The sequence below is a fragment of the Miscanthus floridulus genome, chromosome 4 (assembly GCF_019320115.1).
Source record: "Miscanthus floridulus cultivar M001 chromosome 4, ASM1932011v1, whole genome shotgun sequence".
Classification (NCBI taxonomy): domain Eukaryota; kingdom Viridiplantae; phylum Streptophyta; class Magnoliopsida; order Poales; family Poaceae; genus Miscanthus; species Miscanthus floridulus.
The window spans coordinates 104402715-104425251 of NC_089583.1; the positions used below are offsets into that span (position 1 = coordinate 104402715).

At 45.7% G+C, this 22537-nt stretch overlaps 1 pseudogene; it reads left to right on the forward strand.

The window, feature by feature from the left end:
- The first annotated feature begins 7192 nt into the window (after nt 1-7192).
- On the forward strand, nt 7193-22192 carry LOC136548983 (aconitate hydratase, cytoplasmic-like; annotated as a pseudogene).
- The last annotated feature ends 345 nt before the right edge of the window (nt 22193-22537 follow it).

Sequence of the window (22537 nt, forward strand, 5' to 3'; positions counted from 1 at the left end):
CCCGTGGGAGTCGCGAAGAGCAACTCTAGTTGAGCGTGTCATTGAGCTACCCTCACTTTCGGGGTAGGTTCTTGTGGTGCCCGACGTGCGGGCTTGGCGTGTGATGCCAATTAGCCACCGAACCACCAAGTGAGCGGTCAACACAACAGGGACGTAGCGTATTGGCATGCACGTGAACCTCGGGAGAAAAATTATTGTGTCAACCTTGTTCTTCCTGTTGGTTTGCACCCTCGTTACACAAGCTTGTAATTACTTTCATATACATTGTGCTTGTGTAGTTGCTCTTGTAACTAGTTAGCTTGTGTAGCTTACTAGTTCCCTTCTTGCTTGCGTGGCTAATTAGGTTTGTGTAACCTTGTTAGTCACTTTGCTTAGTTTGTATAGCTAAGTATTTGCGCTCTCTAATTTGGCATTGGTTGCCTTATTATTGAGCATTGCTAGTGAGCTTAGTTGGCTTTGTGCTTTTGCTTACTAGCATGTGTTGGAGCATCCTTATTGCTTAAAGTACTAGTGACATAGGTTTATGTGACCTTGCTCCTAGAATTGGTTAGGTGAGCTCTAGCTAGCCCGGCACCTTTGTTGCTTAATTAGTATCTTTGGAAGGTGCTATAGAACATAGATAGAGGGGTGTAGTCTTAGCTAGACTGATAGTTCTAATTCCGCACTTGTTTCGGTTAGCCGACGTGATTAATTTTAGAAAGGACTATTCATCCCCCCTCTAGTCCGCCATCTCGACCCTACACACTGCACTACACCGGTGTAGCCACTGTGCGGCCACGCTATGAGGCGCCGTCGTGGTGCGGTTATCACGTGCATCCACTGTCGCCGCGAGCATGCACCATCTTGACTATTGAGCCATGCGCGGGGCCGGGCTAAGGGCGTGGCCATTGTTGTTGTGCATACGTGGCATCCATCCTACCCTACGATTCAACTACCATGAGCCGTGCTATCACCGTCGCGTCTGGGTCAACTGACCCCAGTCATAGGGTGACGGTGATGCCTCTCTGCTCGCCCTGACTAGCTAGCCACCATGGGAGGTCCTTGCTCGAGTGGGTCCACTCCAATTCAAAAGCATCATGCCAAATCTCTTGCTCTCGTTGTCGGTGCACGTATGCTCATACTGCTGCCATCAATCGAGGCCGCCTTGTCATAATCCACTCGAGCTCACTCATGTGACCTCCCCACAACCACGCTTAGCATGGAGTCACCGCTCCTCCTTTTCACCTAGCGTTAGTGGCTTCGCCGTTCAATTCCTCACTCTAGCGGGTAGCTTAGGAAGTAGGCTAGCTATTTCCTTCCCCTCAAGCTCGGTTAAGCCCTACCGACCGACAATTTGGCCTTTTGCTCGTTGCTGGTCATGGATGCCGCCAAATCGGTAGGTTGGGAGGTAAGGCATATAGGAGTGGTAGCAGTTCGATTGCTCGTAACTCTGAGCTCGCCTTAACTCCCTCTATCTGATGCTCGCACCACTTTGCTAGTGCGCTTGCCGGAGTCATGGTGATGAATGGGTGTCCCTCCCGGGGCACCGTAGCCCTGGCGGCTCGCACGTGGCCAGACCGTTGTAGCGCTCCCCTGCTTCAATGGGCGTACACCATGGTGAGCCACTGATGCTTATCCGTCACTTCTACTCTACCGAGCATACGTAGGTTCATCGGAACAGGCACGCCACCGCCGCGGATAGCCACTCGCCACTGTAGCTCACGATAGTGCGCCTTCGAGTCACTAACCTCCACCCATCCTTACGCGTTCAGTTGTAGATGGTGGTCGGCTCCTTGCTCCCGTTGAGGCGAGCCCAGGTTGCCCGACGTAGCTGCCTTATGCCGTGGGCCGCCGCGTTGGTGCGCGCAGGGTTTTCAAGGATCTCTCCGTGGTAAAGGAAAAAATATCCGAGGGTTTGGTTACAAAGTTACTGACGGTAGGAATAATACGCATAGTAGTCGTATTAATATCTGAAAGCTCGGGAGCCTTTCTGCAAAATAGCCAACACGCGCGGGCGCCCCTGGCCTTCCACCGTACTGGGCCACCGTGACACGCGCGCATCCATGCCACGCTGGGTTGTCGGGCCAGAAGGAGTTGCTGCCGGTCCTTTCCTTTTTCTAATGCATTTTCTAATTTAATTTCTAAGGTAAACTTGTAAATTTAGTATAAAATTATGTAGTTAACCAAAAATTGTGAAACCAATTTTGTTAAATTTCTAAAATCATGATCTATCTGCTAGTATATTTTATTCATATAGTTTTATAATATTTTCAAGAGCTATCTAATTAATTTAAGATGCTTAATATTGTAAGATATAAACTTGTAGGAATTTTTATGATAAATTGGTGATGGTGTTGGCTCACTGTAATTTTTGTAGCTCCTGTAATTTGCTCACTATAATTTTTGTAGCTCCATAATAATTAGTTTGCTAAGGTAGCTAAATGAGGCCTAGTTCAAAAATATATGTTTAATCAATAAAATGTTGAAACACTTTGGGATTTTAAAACTAGAACATTTTTTCGGAGGCGAAGCCTTACTTGATGGCGTGGATACGTTGACTAGTACGTTAGTCATTTAAGCTAGCTCGTTAGCTTTCGGAGCATAATCGTATTTTTAAGAATTACGGTGACCGTTGATTAATTGTGTCTCTACGTTGCATCCACGTATATCATAATAGGAACAGCGATGGATCATGTAGTCGACCGAAGTAGCGGAAAAGATGGCACTTTAATGATCATGTCACCATGATGGAATGCTAACTTTTGGTTATATCTTACCCAGGCAAGCCCCGGTGCATAACCCCTATTATTCTATACTTTATTTTATGCTTGTGCCTTAAGTTTTAAGGAGTTGAATGAAACCACTTGCTATATATATATACTTATCCTATGAGTCCTACTAGTATGTCAGGATCATGTAGATTGCTATGCTATAGGATTCGGTAGAAGTCGAGTAATTAACTGTCACTCGCGAGAGACATGAAAGATATTATTGTTGTTATTACATTACTATCACATGGAATAGATATGAATGATAATTGGAGATCGGGCGGAATGGTACTTTAGATCTGAACTTAGTTAGGCATTAGAGCGAGGCTCGGATTACACTTGTTCCGCATGTGTCGATTGAGGACCGTCTATTGCTGTGGATGGTAGTCAGATCACGACTTATTATCCTGGGCACATACTTGTTTATGAGAGAGGGGAGGCTCGTTACGCTCTTGTCGTGGGTTTTGGCTCTTTTTGGACCGACTGATTGGAGGTGGGAAAAGGTGGAGGTCTAAGCATCATACTGAGACCGGGTCTCAAGTGTGGAGGCTTGGAGTCCAAGTTTAGACAGAGACCTGAACCCCGTGACAGGAGTGAAATGGGTTGGTCTTGTTTGTGCATATGGTACAAACAGGGCGTGTGTTTTAGGATACCCAGCTGGGATACATTGGTTCATGAATCGCTATTTCCGTGAGACGGTATGACTTGGCTATGGTCTAACACCATAGTAAGAACTAGAACTTGAAAGGTGATAAAATTGTTCTGATTGCTCACCACTTGCTTGAAAGTAGCATAGGTGCTTACATAGAATTATTAGTTAATGAACTAATGATGACTGCTAATAAAATTGACTATAAGGATGCACGTTTAGTAATGCTTCCTGCAGATGCAATAACCCACAAGCCAGCTAGCCTTGCATATCTTTGGAGTCTTTTATTTTTCTCCTGTCGGGTAAGTCTTGCTGAGTATACTTGAGTACTCAGAGTTTTATTCCCCCTATTGCAGGTGATCGAAGAATACTTAGAGCTGACTCTTGTGTATGGAAACTTCTGGTGGGCTCAGAGAGGATTTCTTTCACGCTACGACCGTAGTGTTTATTTATAACCCTCATAAGAAAAGATGTAAAATCTGCTAGCATCTCTTTATATAAAAATGTCCACTATATTAATGCTCCACCATGTCATTAAATTAATCATGCTTCCTTTGTAACTCTGATAACCTTGTTAATTTGTTATATTCCACTGTTATAATCAATTGAGGTAATATTCTGATACTATAATAAAGTGATGTAAGAAATGACTTAAGAATGTGGTAAGCTTTATTCTCTCATTTATGATCCTGATGGAAAAATATGGATTTTCGAGTTCTCTCTTGGTGTGTGCTCGACGGAACTGCGTAGTTTAGTGTCCTCTCTTGGGTACTTAGTGTCTAATGGAATACAAGTACTCCTGGAGGCATTAGATTAGGTGGTTCTACAACACAGATGACTATGTGGATTATTACTAAAATTGCCGCGCTTCATTTGACATCTTTCTTTATTTTCTTAACATACTTTTCTTTTATGCAATCAATGCATTGTTCTAAATCTAAAAATTCTAATGCCGGAAGAATTGATTTCTTAATCAATGGCTGTATTTTTTCTCTTAAAATATGGTCTAAACGACAGTGCCATAATTTCGATGATACATCATGAACTCTCTTCCACTTATTTCCTGCATTCATAGACGTGGAGGCATTCTCATTCTCAGTGCTCAACATTCACATTCTTAGAAAGTGATAACAAATAAAGCTTGTCTTGTCGGAAGACAAGACCAACACACTTATTATTAAACACAATCTGACATTTGCCATTACCAAAATGGCAATCATACCAGCTTCAACTCCATTTGCTACTTTAATTCTTCTTTTTCCTCTTTGCAGGGTCCTTCTCGTATGGAATCCCTGTAATGAATTTTCAACATAAATAGTTGCACCTAAGTCAATCCACCAAGTAGATTTTGAACAACTTAAATATAATGACTCATTTATGAATGTAATAATGTTCTCACCTCTTCAAAAGACTCTTCAGGAAATCTGGATAGTCCTTCTGATAATGTCCATACTTCTTGCACCATTTGCATTGATCCTTGTCAACTTGGACATTATTGTTCTTCTGATGGTGATCATTCTGAGGGGCTTTCCCTTGAGGTTTGGCATTCTTGTTAAAGTTCTTCTTTTTATAGTCCTTCACATGATTAGCAAAGTCACCATATGAGCTTTTAAGCCTCTCCTCTTCTTGCACACACATGGCAATGGGCTTCTCAATGTTCTATTTATCGGACTACATGTTGTAATTAACAACAAAAGTTTTATACTCTTTAGGCAAAGAAGCAAAAACCAAATGAATCAGGAACTCATCTTTGAGCCCCAAATCCATTGCTTGAGCTTGGATGCCGTGTTGCTCATCTTCAATATGTACTCTCTTATCCCTCCACCAGAGTATTTCTCATTAAATAACTTCTTAATCAGGGTGCTTGCATGAGCCTTTGAAGAGCAAGTAAACTGACTCTCCACTTTCTTGAGATACTCGGTGGCGGTGTCACAATCTGGGATTGATCCCCTTATTGCATCTGAAATAGTGGACTTAGCCACCATCAAACACTTGCGGTTCGAAATATCCCACTTCTTATGATCAAGATCGTATTTCATTCTCACTTCTGCATGATCTCGCTGCCGAGCAGTGAAATCATCATCGGTTTCATTCTCTACCCTCATCGGGTCCACTGGTTCAGTAGGACACAGAGAGGTAAGTGTTAGGTCATTCTCGGACAACGCAAGTGCCAACTTATACTTCTCTCGCCATACGCGATAGTTGCCCGCTTCAAGAGGCGAAATGTGCGAGATAAATGCCATAGGGTTGAGTCCTGAAAATATCATGAGAGAAAATGAGAAAACATGATATAATAATTGCATGGCTTAATTTAACATTGGTCAAAATAAAAACATACAATGTGCTTCTATATTAACTCTACATCACCGTTGGACAGAAATAGAACTAATGCATAGAACTCATAAATAAAAATTTATAATATTGCTATCATCAACTTTGGTCAGAAAATAGCAATATCATAAATACAACATTCTTCTACATTAATTCTATATCACCGTTGGACAGAAATAGAATTAATGCATGGAAAACAACTCATGAATAGACTTATAATCATAATATGACTACCCCTTCAATTAAAATTTTCATTTTGTCCAATTTAATTAGAGGGTGAACATAATCATAGCAATGGAAACGTGAAAAAGAATTTTGTCTACTTTTCAGAAGCATTCTACTATACTCATCTACTCTCTAAAAAAATTATTCCGTTGGTTCAAATTTAAACAGAGATGGAAAACTAGACCTAATTTATCAAAACTTGCTTCTGGAAAAAAAAACTCAAACTGTTCTTTGCTAGGAATTTGGCCCGACTCAGAATTAGTGGCCCACGGCCTAGCTAGCAACAGCAGCGCGCGCGGCCCAGCAAGCAACGCACGCAGCCCACGCCTACGCAGCCAAAGCCCAGCTCGCGCGCGCTCCCTCGCGCCCAGGTCGTAACCTGGGCCTAGGCTAGATTCAACCCGGTGAATCCTGAGCCGTTCATCTGCATCCAATGGCTGGGCACCGTTTTCGCAAGATCAAAACTGGCGCTGCCATCGGCTCCTAACCCTAATCCCCATTTCTCATTCTCACCCCTTCTCTCTTCTCTGAGCGACGCGATCTGAGCGACGTCGGCCGCGGGTGGCGACCGGAGGAAAAGGTGGCGGTGTCGCCTCGTCACCCCTCGCGTGGCGTCGTCGAGTGGCACCACGGTGGTGCTCGTTTGGGGCCCCGTGCTGATGCACACGGCGCGGCGGAGCGCCAGGGAGCAGACGTCTCTGCCTTTCCTTCCCGTGCGACGGCAGGAAAAAACCCAGGTAGGTTCTTTCCTCTCCGTTCTTCTTTCTTACTTAGGGCTAGGGTTTGCATGGGATTTGAGTTGAAATCGAAGATCAAATCATCTCCTTCTACTTGCTGAAACTTAAACTATCCCAAATTCTAGATCTACGCCTAGAACCAGCTTAACTGATACCATTGATAGACTTAGTGGATCACCAAGACATAGATCTAGCGGGTACAACCTTACATATGGGATGAAAACTTCCTAGAACATGATCTAGAGAGAGAGAGAGAGGAAGGGAGATAAGATGTCACCGACCATCCGCGGGCTTGAAGGAAGAGCTCAGCGTAGCCATGGCGAAGGTGATGCAGTCCGGGTCGGTGGAGTCGCGGTCACGGCGTTGAGGTCGGTCGCAGTGTAGTTGTGCGCAGAGGTGGCGGTGAAGACGTCAGTGGAGCTTTCCGTCGCTTCAGCGCCTCCCTCTTAGATCGGATTAGGGTTAGAACTGTAGGTGGGAGAAAGGCGGCTCAGGTGAACCTCATGACGCGAGCGCCGGCCTCCCACCTCCTTTATATTGCACTACGCGACGGGGACCCACCAATCATGGAACAGTTGGGCGCCCCCGATCAGGGCGTGGATCAAGGCCCCGACTCGGTCGTTGGACCGAGCCGGGATGAGATCAACCTAACAACACATATTCTTAGGAAGCATGGTGTTGTTGGCAAATTTGTTGAGTTTTATGGTACAACTTGTGTCAATTTTTATACAACTTCAAATTTTAATATTATCACTAATCTGTGGGTTTTGCAGGTAGGTGAGGGGATGAGTGAGTTAGCAGTTGCTAACAGGGCAACAATTGCTAACATGTCACCAGAATATGGTGAACAATTGCTAACATGTCACCAGAATATGGTGCAACAATGGGCTTCTTCCCTGTTGATCATGTGACCCTTGGATACCTGAAGCTGACAGGGAGAAGTGATGAAAAGGTTTGCTTCCATTTTTCACCTTAAAGTGCTTATTTGTTCTCAAAAAACATTTCGATGGATCCAATCTATTGTAGTCTGGACATTCCTTTTCTGTCCAATAGTTTCTTATGTTTTGATGTCCTTACAAATAGGTTGAGATGGTGGAGGCATATCTTCGAGCTAACAACATGTTTGTTGATTACAACGAGGTTAGCATCATTGGTACTAGTATCTCAGATATCAAAGGAAACATATGTCTAATACAGAACTATAGTTTCAGACTCAAACAGAAAGAGTTTACTCGTCTTACCTAGAGTTAGATCTAGCAGATGTTGAACCATGTGTTTCAGGCCCGAAAAGGTAACTTCCTTTGGTACCTATTGCGAACACAAGGTTGACAAGTACCCTTGTGTGTTCGTTTTGTGATGAGTGATTGTCAATGTGATCCACGAAGTAGGTTGAGTGGTGACTAACCCTACCATGGCGAAAGCTATGTGTGCGACATGTCTTTTGGCTTGTGTTGTGCAGGTGTGGAGCTCGGATGCGGTGGTCGACGGTGAGGTGAAGGTCAAGGAGGACGTGCCATGCCGACAGACCGGGAGCGGTGAAGGACGGACGTGAGGCTTGGACCGAGGGACCCAGAGGCCGGGTGACTAGCCACGGTGGCTGACACTTGGGACATCGACAAGTGCAAGAAGACATGGAGTGACGGTGTTGACCGGGTCAAGACGGTGGACACGTGAGTCGAGCGAGGCTCAGGAGGACTTGGTGGGCCGGCCGGTCGAGGACGGCGGTGACACGCGTCGGATGGCGGGGGACGCGTATGGAGTACGCTACTCGCGGACGGTTTGATGGTTTGGACCTCAAAACCATCGGATGGACGGTTTACGGATTTGGGCCTCAAAACCTGGGCGGAGGTTCCGAGGAGGGATGGACGGCACATGGCGGCATCGGGGAGTTCGCGTCGAGGCAAAGCTACCGGTGAGAAGGCACGGTGGCCGTCGGATCAAGATTACACCGGGTTGGACAACAACGCCCTTGGGCTTAGCGGTTCAACTCATTTGTATCCAGGGGCAAAACTGGGAATGTGTAATAGCCCTGTTAAATAGGATGAGGGAGCCCCCATCTCCCTCACCTCCTCCAGTTTTCATTTTCTCCTTTAGGGTTTCTTCCTCTAGTTTGCTTCCATATATGAGAGAGGTCCACAACTCAAATTATGACTTGGTTTTGAAGGAATCGGTGGCCGTAACCACCGTATGCCCTCCGGGATTCATGATTTAGTTGTGTTCTTGATGTGATTTTGGTGTTCTTCACGAGATCCTTTTGTCCCTTCTTGTTTCCCCTCTCGTTTCTTTGATTTGGGATGGTTTTGGTTCGTTCTTGTTGCCTTGGATCGATCAGTGACATGAGTAGAAGCTTTCCACCAAAGGAAATCCACTAATTCCTCACGAGATCGCAGATCCGGGCAATTTTAGTTCTTGACCTATTTTTTGGGGTTTTCTTCAATTCCTTTGATTCACGGAGTTAGAGTTTGTCTCGGGCTATGATCTTTTAGAGGTTGCCTTTCTACTCGCTTGTGAACTCTTGTGCAAAGTTTCAAGTCATTTGGAGTTGATTTGATCAAGTTATGGCTTGATTTAATTTTTCCCGAGAAACTGCTCGTTCATACCGAATGTGTCCGATATCATACCGGACGTGTCCGATATTTCTCACTTTGGAGTTTTGAGCTGAAATTTTGTGGAGATCTTCCCTTGGTGTCTAAAGAGCTATGGTTAAAATTTCATGATTTTTAGACACCGTTTGATGGGGTTTCGGATTTTTCTCTTTTGGTCAGCTTGCTGCTGAAAATCCCGGACGTGTCCGAGATCATACCGGACGTGTCCGAAAATACCGGACATGTCCGATATAATACCGGACGTGTCCGATATTTGCAGGAGCAGTGCTGTTTTATTTTGGGAGTTTGCTCGTTTGGGCCTCGATCTGTGATCCGTTTGCTCTGTGGTGATCCGCTGTGTTCTGAGGGAGCATCCACCCTTCTCTTGGGTCGTGGTCACCAACTCTTTTGTGTATGGTTTTTGGGGATTGATATTGGGACAGTGGTCGAAGATTTCGAAAGAAATTTGAGGCTCCCATTCACCCCCCCTCTGGTCGCCGTTTCCGGTCCTTCAATTGGTATCAGAGCCGGTTAAGGATCATTCCACCTTAATCGGTCCGTGATCCACGAAGGCGACATGGAGTGTGGTTCTGGCAAACCACCGCACTTCGATGGGTCAAACTATCCTTATTGGAAGATCCGCATGTCTGCGCATCTCCAGGGGATTGATTGGCTCGTCTGGGAAATTTGCGAGGATGCTACTTACGTTGTGCTCCCTACCGCGGCCTGTACCACCCAGGATCACAAGGATCAGCACAACGCAAATAGCAAAGCTCGCAGTGTGCTTTTCTCGAGTCTTTCGCTTTCTGAGTTCGAGCGTGTCTCCGATTGTACTACAGCTCGAGAGATCTGGGTGAGGCTTCAGAGCTATCACGAGGGGACCGCACAGGTCAAGACCAGACTCTACGAGACGTACAAGCGCGAGTACGAGAACTTCTCTCAGCTTGATGGCGAGTCCATCGATGCCATGTTTTCCTGCTTTCAGACTATCGTCAACAAAATGAAAGCGAACAAGGCCAACCTACCTTATAGTGATCATGAGAGGGCGCTCAAGCTTCTCTATGCCCTTGATCGAAAGGTATGGGATGTGAAGGTGTCGGCGATCATCGAGTCCGCCAACTACGACACCCTCACCGTTGACGAGCTTTTCAGCAAGCTCAAGTCCACAGAGATCGACTACCAAACCCAAGCCAAGCTCAAGAATCCCTCTGCACCAACCATGGCTTTGGTCTCAGGTAGTGGTTCAAGTTCATTGACTAACCCTTCACAAGCTTCTTTCTCTTTGTCGTGCTTGATGTCAGTCACAGAGGAGCAGCTGGAGTCTCTTGGGGATGATGAGTTGGCACTCGTCATCAGTCGGTTCTCTCGGTTTCACAACAACCGTTTGAATCGCCGACGCAGTGGTGGCCCGAAGGAGGGATGCTATGGATGTGGAGATCCGGACCACTTCGTCGTGCACTACCCTAAGAAGAAGCCTTTCATCAACAAGTACGACTCCGGCAAGCGCAAGGATAAGCGCGACTACACCTCTGGCAAGCACAAGGCCAAGGGCGGTTTCGACAAGGAGGTGATCAAGAAGGCGTACCGCAGGAAGGCCAAAGCTCAAGAACGCGCCTTCCTCGCCTCTCTCAGCGACCTCGACGACGACTCCGACGATGATCACTCTTCTTGTCCCTCGACCGACGATGAGTCCGAGAAGAAGTGCGAGGACAAGCTCAACGGTCTCTGCTTTATCACCGGTGCAAACCGTGGTGGGTTTTGCACTATGGCGGTTGACGGTGGAGCAAAGCTCAAAAAGGACGTCGACGTCGACGATGACAAAAACGAGGTACCGCCCACACTTGACTCACTTATGCTTGAGCTTGATACTATGAATGATACATTGATGAGCCAAGATAAGTTGCTTAAGCGTGCTGCCCGCAAGAGGAAAGAGTTTAAGGACCAGCTAGAGGTTGCTTTGAAGGAGTTGGAGCTTGCCAAGAGTGGTGTAGTGGTGTCAGAGGAGGAGGAGTGCGATGAGTGCGCTATACACATGTCTAACCTCTCTGACTTGCAATCCAAGTATGCTGTTTTGCTTGATGAATGTGATGAGTTGAAGTCTCGTTCTGGGTTGCTCGGTGCATGCAAGTCCTGCTCAGGCTTGCAATCTGAGTTGGCAGAGAAGGTTGCCAAACTTGCTGAGTTTGAGAAGGCCAACTTAGATAGCATCACCACTATATGTGTTCGATGTGAAGCTTTGGTGTTGGAGCTTGAGTCCTGCAGGCACGACAAGATGGGAACCGAGGAAGAAAACACACAACTTCGGTCCATCTTGAGCTGGGTGTCGTGTAGTGAGCCCCAGTTGGGCATGATGGTGAGCCAGTTCAGGCGGGGAACTGACTCATTGGGAGTAGGCTTTGCTATAGGTGGGAAGGGTGAGCATGTCTATGGCAAGGTTGGTGAACATAGTGGTTTGAACCCAAGTGAGAAACCCACCAACACTCCCAAATTGATCAAGATCCCTCCACCAGAGTCTACCAAGCCTATGATCAAAGATGGTGTGTTTGAAGAACCACCAAAAGCTCCACCATCCAAGCAAGTTTGGGTTCCCAAACCGAACCACTTTCGGAACTCACTCGATACTCTACCCAACATCTCTAGTGCACCCCTTCCTAAAGCCAAAAAGCCTCAGAGAGTGAACCACATCCACAAGAGAGTGAGTCAACCACCATCCAAGAGAGAGGTGAGGTACCACTGTGACTATTGCCATAGAGATGGTCATTTGGCTAAGTTTTGCTTTAGGAGGAAGAGAGATGAGCGGCACGAGTACGAGTTGAACAACCGAAATATGTACCGTCCTCCCCATGGCGTACATGTACCGCCTGTTCAGAGGCACAATGTTAGGCCTAGAGGTGCAATGCCTCAAGGTGCTAGGCCTCAGGTGGCAAGACCACGTGGTGGTCGTGCCCGGCGTGGCCCAAGTCATGATCTATATGACTCTGGACCTCACGACGGTGGCTTTCAGTCCCACACTCCTAGCGGACCACGTTTTCCCCCACGTGGTGATCGCTTCTCTCTAATGGGACATGGCATGTATGGTGTTTTTCCTAACACTTTTCTAGGGCAAATGACTCAACACTGGTATTCTCCTCATTTTACTAACCCCAGTGTTGTGCCATTTGCTCACCCCCTGTCTTTCTATTGATGCAGAGCGGAGGCCTGGAGAACACGTGGCTTGTTGATTCCGGCTGTTCGCGCCACATGATCGGAAGTTCCAAATGGTTCTCCAGCCTCGACCCCATGCAATACAAGGAGTACATCACATTTGGGGACAATAGCAAAGGTAAGGTGCTGTCTCGTGGGACCATTCGGGTCAATGAGTCTTTTATCTTGAAGGACGTTACTTTGGTTTCAAGCCTGCATTTTAATTTGCTCTCTGTTTCGCAACTCCTTCAAGATGGGTTTGAGGTGCGCTTTAAGACTGGACTTTCTCGTGTGCTCGATTCTCAGGGACATCTAGTTTGTCAGATCGTTCCTTTTGGCCGAGTTTTCAGAGCTAATTTCTCTCAGTCTTTCGGTTCTTCTCGTTGTTTGGTTGCCGGATCTTCTTCTGATTTGTGGAAGTGGCATAGGAGACTTGGTCACTTGAGCTTCGATCTCCTAGTGAGGTTGAGTTCTCTTGACATGATCCGAGGATTGCCCAAACTTAAATTTGAGAAGGATCTAGTATGCCATCCCTGTCGCCACGGAAAGATGGTGGCTGCTTCCCATCCTCCAGTGACTCAGGTCATGACCACGAGACCCGATGAGCTACTCCATATGGACACTGTTGGTCTGGCTCGGGTTCGGTCAGAGGGAGGGAAGTGGTACGTTCTAGTGATCGTGGATGATTTTTCTCGTTATTCTTGGGTGTTTTTCATGGAGGGCAAGGACGAAGCGTTTTCTCATGCTCGTGACTTGATCTTGAGGTTGCAAACTGAGTTACCAAAGAATGCCATACGAGCTATCCGCAGTGACAATGGCACTAAGTTCAAAAACTCTCAGTTTGACACCTTTTGTGCTTCCTTGGGTCTTGAACATCAGTTTTCTTCGCCCTATGTCCCTCAGCAGAATGGTGTTGTTGAGCGCAAAAATCGGACTTTGGTTGAAATGGCCAGGACGATGCTTGATGAGCATAGGACTCCTAGGCGTTACTGGGCCGAAGCCATCAACACCGCCTGCCATGTTTCAAACCACATTTTTCTTCGTGCTTTCTTAAAGAAGACATCCTACGAATTGCGGTTTGGGCGTCCACCCAAGGTGAGTCATTTTCGAGTCTTCGGTTGTAGGTGCTTCATTCTTAAGCAAGGTAATCTTGACAAGTTTGAATCTAGATCTTCGGACGGTATATTTCTCGGTTACGCTTCTCATTCACATGCGTACCGTGTGCTTAATCTTGAGACTAACCGTGTCGTAGAGACTTGTGAAGTCACCTTCAACGAAACCATGCCCTCTTCTATTTCGGTCTTTGAACGTGCAGGTGATGAAGAGATGGGTGATAGCATTTTTGTTGAGGATGACGATGACGTCGATTGGGATGATCCCAAGCCATCTCAACCAGCTGCCCCGATCGAGCCAGCTTTGACCACTTCGGCTCACGGCCCTGAGCCCTCCACCTCTACTTCATGGGGTCCGTGCGAGCCGCTTCCTCAATCGACTGAGGAGGCCCCAGCTGTGGATGAGGGGGAGGCGACTTTGTCTTTGGGTGCACCTCGACATATCCAGCGACGCCATCCTCCTCAGACCATGATCGGCGACATCGACGAAAGGGTAACACGTTCCAAGTCTTATCATATTTCCCATTTCGCTCATTCTGCTTTCGTAGCTTCCTTTGAGCCTCAAGATATTGGACACGCACTATCTAATGCCGATTGGGTTAATGCTATGCACGAGGAGTTAGAGAACTTTGAGCGGAACCAAGTGTGGGTTTTAGTTCCACCTCCACCAGAGTGCCACCCCATAGGTACAAAGTGGGTTTACAAGAACAAGCAGAGTGAGGATGGGGTGGTGGTGAGAAACAAGGCGAGATTAGTGGCTCAGGGTTTTTGCCAAAAAGAGGAAATAGACTATGAAGAAACCTTTGCTCCTGTTGCCCGTCTAGAAGCCATTAGGATTCTTTTAGCATTTGCAGCTTCGAAAGGGTTCAAGCTGTATCAGATGGATGTAAAGAGTGCCTTCTTGAATGGGTACATAGAGGAAGAGGTTTATGTGAGGCAACCCCCTGGCTTTGAAAATCCAAAGTACCCCAACCATGTTTTTAAACTCCATAAAGCCTTGTATGGTTTGAAACAAGCCCCGAGAGCCTGGTATGAGCGTTTGAAAGCTTTCTTGCTTGATAAGGGTTTTAGGATGGGTTCCGTAGATAAGACTCTGTTCCTCCTCAAGCAAGGCACAGACATCCTTTTGGTTCAGATATACGTGGATGATATAATCTTTGGTGGCTCTTCTCATGCTCTTGTTGCCAAGTTTTCAGATACTATGAGCAGGGAATTTGAGATGAGCATGATGGGCGAATTGACTTTCTTCCTTGGGCTGCAAATCAAGCAAACTCGTGAGGGGATGTTCGTGCACCAAGGCAAGTACACCAAGGACGTGCTCAAGAAATTTGATATGGGTGAGGCCAAGCCTCTTTCGACGCCCATGTCAACCACGACGGCCTTGGATGAGGACAAGGAGGGAGAAGTAGTGGACCAGAAGGAATACCGAAGCATGATCGGGTCCTTGCTGTACCTAACGGTGACGAGACCGAACATCCAATTCACAGTCTGCTTGTGCGTGCGTTTTCAGTCTTCTCCGCGCACGTCTCATCGTCAAGCCATCAAGCGGATCCTCAGGTACCTTCGTTTCACACCCGAGTTTGGTCTTTAGTTTTTAGCTTCCTCCTCTCTTTCTCTTTGTGGGTATTCTGATGCGGATTATGCTGGTTGTCGTGTTGAGAGGAAGTCCACTTCAGGGACTTGTCAGTTTCTTGGATCTTCTCTTGTGTCTTGGTCTTCTTGCAAGCAGTCTAGCGTCGCCCAATCCACCACAAAAGCTGAGTATGTTGCTGCTGCTGCTTGTTGTTCCCAGTTGCTTTGGATGATAGCTACTCTGAGAGACTTTGGGTTAGAGTTTAGGCGAGTGCCTTTGTTTTGTGATAGCACCAGCGCCATAAGTGTAGCCAAAAACCTAGTCCTTCACTCAAAGACAAAGCACATAGAAGTTCGCTTTCACTTCTTGCGTGACCACTATGAGAAAGGTGATATTGATCTGCACCACATTAATACCCAAAACCAGCTCGCAGATATCTTCACCAAACCACTTGACCAAGCCCAGTTTGCTCGCTTGCGAGGGGAGCTTGGAGTTTGTTTCCCTTTTTAGAGGAGGGGAACTTTGGTTGTTGTATTCTAGTTTTGCTTTTCTTTGTAGTTTAGTCTTTGTTTTTGTTTTTATATCATACTTGCATATCATATCATCATGTATCATATTGCATCCTGAGCTTCATCCTTATAGTAGCTAGATTGACACTATGCTCTTGTTGGGGATGTTATGGATATACATGATGTGCTTTTGGCTTAGGCTCCTCTTGATCAATTGATGCATGTTATGAGCTAAGCTTATTTTCCAAACTATGAACTTGATTAAAACTTGTTGAAACATGAAATGTGTTCACCACTACTTGTGGCACTAGCATGTGTAGAATGTGTTGAGATCTTTTTCTTGCTTCATGTATATGCTTAGTTGCTACGGCTCATACTTTGAGTTACACACTTGCTTGAGAAACTTGAATTTGTGCTAAAACTTGAAAATCAAACTAAGTGAATTGAAAAGATCGGGATGGGTCTGTACTATCCTATGTCAGAGTATCGAGACAGCGCCAAATTGCACTTATTGGTGAACTTGAGCTCTGTAATGGATACCGAGATCATTGTCTTAAGCTTCTGATTGCTTTTGGCATAGGCTTGACATGGTCGCTAAGTCAGGTTTTGGTGGTACAGATAACCTCCCGCACACACTTGTCTGACAAACTTTGGTAATAAGCTGCATAACTCTGATAAATTTCAATTGGTGTCTAAAATTTGATCAAACCACAAGTTTGTCTCATGACATGATGTGTGAACCTTGTTTGGGGTAGTTCACTTTGCATACATGTGTAGCACAAGGTCGATCTCCTGTCTATTTTTGCTATGTGCTCCTTTGGTGGTGAACCCTCTTTTAAAATTGCTCAAACTTGATCAAAATTGCTTAAATGCCATATTTCGTCTCATTTGGTCACTTTGAGCATTTGCTAGCACTTGTATGTGTTGCTATATATACATGACAGCATCAACTAGAGCCTCTTTTCAATCTACTTACTATAATCTTGAAGCTTCTGCATTCGTGCATTTCTGCATTCATAGCATAATTTGAGGGGAAGATGCAATCTTTGGGCTCTAGCTTGATAAGTGCATGTGTCAACAAGGGGGAGAAGTTTCCACACTCACAATGTCACCTAAAGTTGAGCGATATGCATTCATTTGAGAGAGATTGCACTTGTTCAGGGGGAGTTGCATTTGAGGTGTTTTGCTAGATGTGTTGAGCCTTTGCCTCTTCTGGAGGGTCTAGCAGTTTTGCATTTGAGGTGTTTTGCTAGATGTGTTGAGCCTTTGCCTCTTCTGCAGGGTCTAGCAGTTTTGCATTTGAGGTGTTTTGCTAGATGTGTTGAGCCTTTGCCTCTTCTGGAGGGTCTAGCAGTTTTTTGGCTTTTCGAGCTTTGCTAGTGGCGTTGAGCCCGTTGCCTCTTCTTGAGGGCTAGTTTTGTTTTACTTGGTTGCGTCGAGTCGTTGCCCATGTCTTTGGGGACCAAGTTTTGCTCACCTTCAAATGACCCAGTTTTTGGCTTTTGGTCATTTGGGTGAGTTCCTTCTTTTCTCTTCTTCTTCTTTTTCTTTTGCTCAAGCTGTTCGTGTATTGGTGTTGACAATGCACTCATCAAGGGGGAGATTGTGAACACAAGGTTGACAAGTACCCTTGTGTGTTCGTTTTGTGATGAGTGATTATCAATGTGATCCATGAAGTAGGTTGAGTGGTGACTAACCCTACCATGACGAAAGCTATGTGTGTGACATGTCTTTTGGCTTGTGTTGTGCAGGTGTGGAGCTCGGATACGGTGGTCGACGGCGAGGTGAAGGTCAAGGAGGACGTGCCGTGCCGACAGACCGGGAGCGGTGAAGGACGGACGTGAGGCTTGGACCGAGGGACCCAGAGGCCGGGTGACTAGCCACGGTGGCTGACACTTGGGACATCGACAAGTGCAAGAAGACATGGAGTGACGGTGTTGACCGGGTCAAGACGGCGGACGCGTGAGTCGAGCGAGGCTCAGGAGGACTTGGTGGGCCGGCCGGTCGAGGACGGCGGTGACACGCGTCGGATGGCGGGGGACGCGTATGGAGTACGCTACTCGCGGACGGTTTGATGGTTTGGACCTCAAAACCATCGGATGGACGGTTTACGGGTTTGGGCCTCAAAACCCGGGCGGAGGTTCCGAGGAGGGACGGACGGCACGTAGCGGCATCGGGGAGTTCGCGTCGAGGCGAAGCTACCGGTGAGAAGGCGCGGTGGCCGTCGGATCAAGATTACACCGGGTTGGACAACAACGTCCTTGGGCTTAGCGGTTCAACTCATTTGTATCCAGGGGCAAAACTGGGAATGTGTAATAGCCCTGTTAAATAGGATGAGGGAGCCCCCATCTCCCTCACCTCCTCCAGTTTTCATTTTCTCCTTTAGGGTTTCTTCCTCTAGTTTGCTTCCATGTATGAGAGAGGTCCACAACTCAAATTATGACTTGGTTTTGAAGGAATCGGTGGCCGTAACCACCGTATGCCCTCCGGGATTCATGATTTAGTTGTGTTCTTGATGTGATTTTGGTGTTCTTCACGAGATCATTTTGTCCCTTCTTGTTTCCCCTCTCGTTTCTTCGATTTGGGATGGTTTTGGTTCGTTCTTGTTGCCTTGGATCGATCAGTGACATGAGTAGAAGCTTTCCACCGAAGGAAATCCACTAATTCCTCATAAGATCGTAGATCCGGGCAATTTTAGTTCTTGACCTATTTTTTGGGTTTTTTTTCAATTCCTTCGATTCACGGAGTTAGAGTTTGTCTCGGGCTATGATCTTTTAGAGGTTGCCTTTCTACTCGCTTGTGAACTCTTGTGCAAAGTTTCAAGTCATTTGGAGTTGATTTGATCAAGTTATGGCTTGATTTATTTTTTCCCGAGAAACTGCTCGTTCATACCGGACGTGTCCGATATCATACCGGACGTGTCCGATATTTCTCACTTTGGAGTTTTGAGCTGAAATTTTGTGGAGATCTTCCCTTGGTGTCTAAAGAGCTATGGTTAAAATTTCATGATTTTTGGACACCGTTTGATGGGGTTTCGGATTTTTCTCTTTTGGTCAGCTTGCTGCTGAAAATCCCGGACGTGTCCGAGATCATACCGGACGTGTCCGAAAATACCGGACGTGTCCGATATAATACCGGACGTGTCCGATATTTGCAGGAGCAGTGCTGTTTTATTTTGGGAGTTTGCTCGTTTGGGCCTCGATCTGTGATCCGTTTGCTCTGTGGTGATCCGCTGTGTTCTGAGGGAGCATCCACCCTTCTCTTGGGTCGTGGTCACCAAGTCTTTCATGTATGGTTTTTGGGGATTGATATTGGGACAGTGGTCGAAGATTTCGAAAGAAATTTGAAGCTCCCATTCACCCCCCCTCTGGTCGCCGTTTCCGGTCCTTCACCTATGCTTATCTTGATCTTATCATGCTACACATAGTTTTTCTGAATATGATTGTACCTTATCATTGTTATGTATAATATAGACCTCATGACCGCGTTGCTCTGAAAGACATGAAAGCAGACTGGCGTGCCTGTTTCGGTAATAAAATTGGTTTTAAGGTAAGAGTACTAAACTAACTTGAATGTTGCCAGCATCCATGATAGTGAAATAGCCTATCCTTTACACAATTTCTGTGGTGCCCAACAGAACAGTAATTTATTTGTTGTCTACAATTTTTGTTTGGGTTACTTCAGGGCTTTGGCATACCTAAAGAGCAACAAGATAAACTTGTCAAGTTCACCTTCCATGGACAACCTGCAGAGATTAGACACGGTAGCATTGTGATTGCTGCCATAACAAGTTGCACAAATACCTCGAATCCAAGTGTCATGCTTGGTGCTGACCTTGTTGCAAAGAAGGCGTGTGAGCTTGGCCTTGAGGTGAGTCTTCATTGCCAAAATTACTTCTCAACACAGCATGCTTTGGTAACTTTGGTCTATTGACAGGTTAATCCATGGATTAAAACTAGTCTTGCGCCAGGATCTGGGGCAGTGACCAAATATCTGCTGAAAAGGTAGTATTTCCGCCCCTCCCTAGTAGTTTTAAACCTGAAAATTTGTTTATCTTCAAATCCTGACTTTCGCAAAATCAGTGGCTTGCAAAAGTATTTAGATCATCTAGGTTTCAACTTAATTGGATATGGCTGCACAACATGCATTGGTAACTCCGGGGAGCTTGATGAAGATGTTGCTAAGGCAGTTACTGACAACGGTAACTTCATACTTATTAACTAGTCACATTTGCCTGATTTTTCTCATGCTCGATTGTACTTCAGAAAATGAAATACCATATTCTCGGCATGGCTTTGTCAGATATCATTGCTGCTGCAGTACTCTCTGGTAACAGGAACTTCGAAGGGCGAATTCATGCATTGGTTCGGGCCAATTATCTTGCCTCCCCTCCTCTGGTTGTGGCCTATGCCCTTGCTGGCACTGTAAGCAGTGGGTTTACCCCTCATTGATTCTTTTTTTTTTCTGGAGTCGCCACCATGGATAAATTCTCTGATTTTATCCCATCAATATGTACACATTTTCATCAGGTTGATATTGATTTTGAGACGGAACCAATTGGGAAAGGAAAAGATGGAAAAGATGTGTACTTCAAGGACATATGGCCATCAAATGAAGAAATTGCAGAGGTAAGTTCAAAATTGCCGCATTCTTCTAAATTGCTCAGTATGCATTTATAATATATAGAATGCACTTATCACGCCATAAGGTTGGATTTTAACATTTACCAGGTTGAGCAATCAAGTGTGCTGCCTGACATGTTCAGGAGCACCTATGAAGCAATCACACAAGGCAACCCAATGTGGAACCAGCTGTCAGTTCCCAAGGCAAAGCGCTTCCCATGGGACCCCAGTTCCACCTACATTCATGATCCTCCGTTCTTCAAGGATATTACACCGACTCCGCCAGGTCCACGCAGCGTAGAGAATGCCTATTGCCTGCTGAAGTTCGGTGACAGCATCACGACTGACCACATCTCACCAGCTGGGAGCATCCCCAGGGACAGCCCTGCTGGCAAGTACCTGCTTGAGCGCGGTGTGCAGCCAAAGGATTTCAATTCTTATGGAAGCCGTCGGGGCAACGATGAAGTGATGGCACGAGGAACCTTTGCAATATCAGGATTGTGAATAGGCTGTTAAATGGAGAAGTTGGACCGAAGACGATTCACGTCCCTACAAGCGAGAAGCTTTTCGTGTTTGGTGCTGCAATAGTCAGTTCTTCTTCACCAAGCTACGTTTCCGTCAAGATACTATTCAGCATTATATTATATTAAGAAACAAAAAGGCACTCAATTCGCCTTGTGGGCCAACTGAGCTAGGCTCGGTGCATTGAATTAATTATGCAGTGTCCTTTTACTTTAGCCCGTGTTTAGTTCCAAAATAACTTTCCAAAAAGTGCTACAGTATCCATCATATCGAATCTTGCGATACGTGCATGGAGTATTAAATGTAAACAAAAAAAACTAATTACACAGTTTAGTGGGAAATTACGAGATGAACGTTTTGAGCCTACTTAGTCCATGATTGAACACTAATTGTCAAATAAAAACGAAAGTGCTACAATAGCCAAATTCCAAAATTCCCTCCAACTAAACACGCGCTTATACTAACTAGACTTTACATTTGAACAAATAACCTTAGATGGTAGTCAAAGGTGAGTACACCACGTCACCAAAGTATATGCTTGACCTGTTTTGTAGCCAACCTGACTTTCAAAATGCATCTGACTTTCAGAGATACAAAGCTGATGGGCATCACACCATAGTGTTGGCTGGAGAGGAATAAGGCAGTGGAAGTTCTCGGGATTGGGCTGCCAAGGGACCAATGTTATTGGTATATGCAAATCATACAACTGCCATTTCTTTGCTGGCTACCGGAAACTAGGAACATTTCTTTGACAGAACTATGTTATCAGGGGGTCAAAGCAGTGATCGCCGAGAGTTTTGATAGGATCCACCGCAGCAACCTCGTGGGAATGGGAGTGTTACCACTGTGCTTCAAACCTGGTGAGGATGCTGATTCTCTGGGGCTCACTGGTCATGAGCGCTACACGATAAGGCTCCCTACCAATGTGAGTGAGATACAACCGGGCCAAGATGTCCAAGTGGTCACTGACACTGGGAAGTCATTCACCTGCAAGCTCCGGATTGATACCATGGTAAGTTCTCGGGTAAAAGGATGTGGAACTGGTAATTCCAGAAATGTTCACAGCACAGTGTCAGTACAACTGAATTACTGCGATAAAGTTTCTGGGCATTACATTTCATGATTGCAAGCACATACACCACTTAGATTTTTGTTCATCCTGTGAGATGAAACAATGCCTTTTCAAATACTAACCTACAAGCTTAGCAGTTAGCGCCAATCAAACTGTATGATTTTTTTTTTCGCGAACGAAAACTGTATTGATTTTAAAGTAGTATGAATTGTGTAACGAATAACAGAAAAAACGTGTTTTGTAGGTGGAGCTGGCTGGCTTTGATCATGGCGGGATCCTTCACTACGTTCTGAGGAACCTGGTGAAGCAGCAACAGCAGCAGTAAAACTCTAAAAATACATGAAAATCTGTGAATATCAGGAATAAAATTACTCCTGCAGTTTGTAAAGTCAAGCCGATGTAAATGTTCATGAGCTCAGCTGTGCTGTTTTATATATCGTTTTTTATATTAAAATTTCCTCTGCTAATAAATAAAGGTGTTATTGGTATGTTGGCATCTGTCACCTGAAGGTTGAAGTTTCTTTCTCCCATGAAGATGTGGCAGCAGCTGCTCTGCGACAGTTGTGATATATCTACATTGATTCGGAAAAAAAAGAAATATTATTTGCTGCTCGGAATTTTATTGCTCTTTTGTTTGTTGGGAAACACCAAGAAAGTAATGGGCATAAGC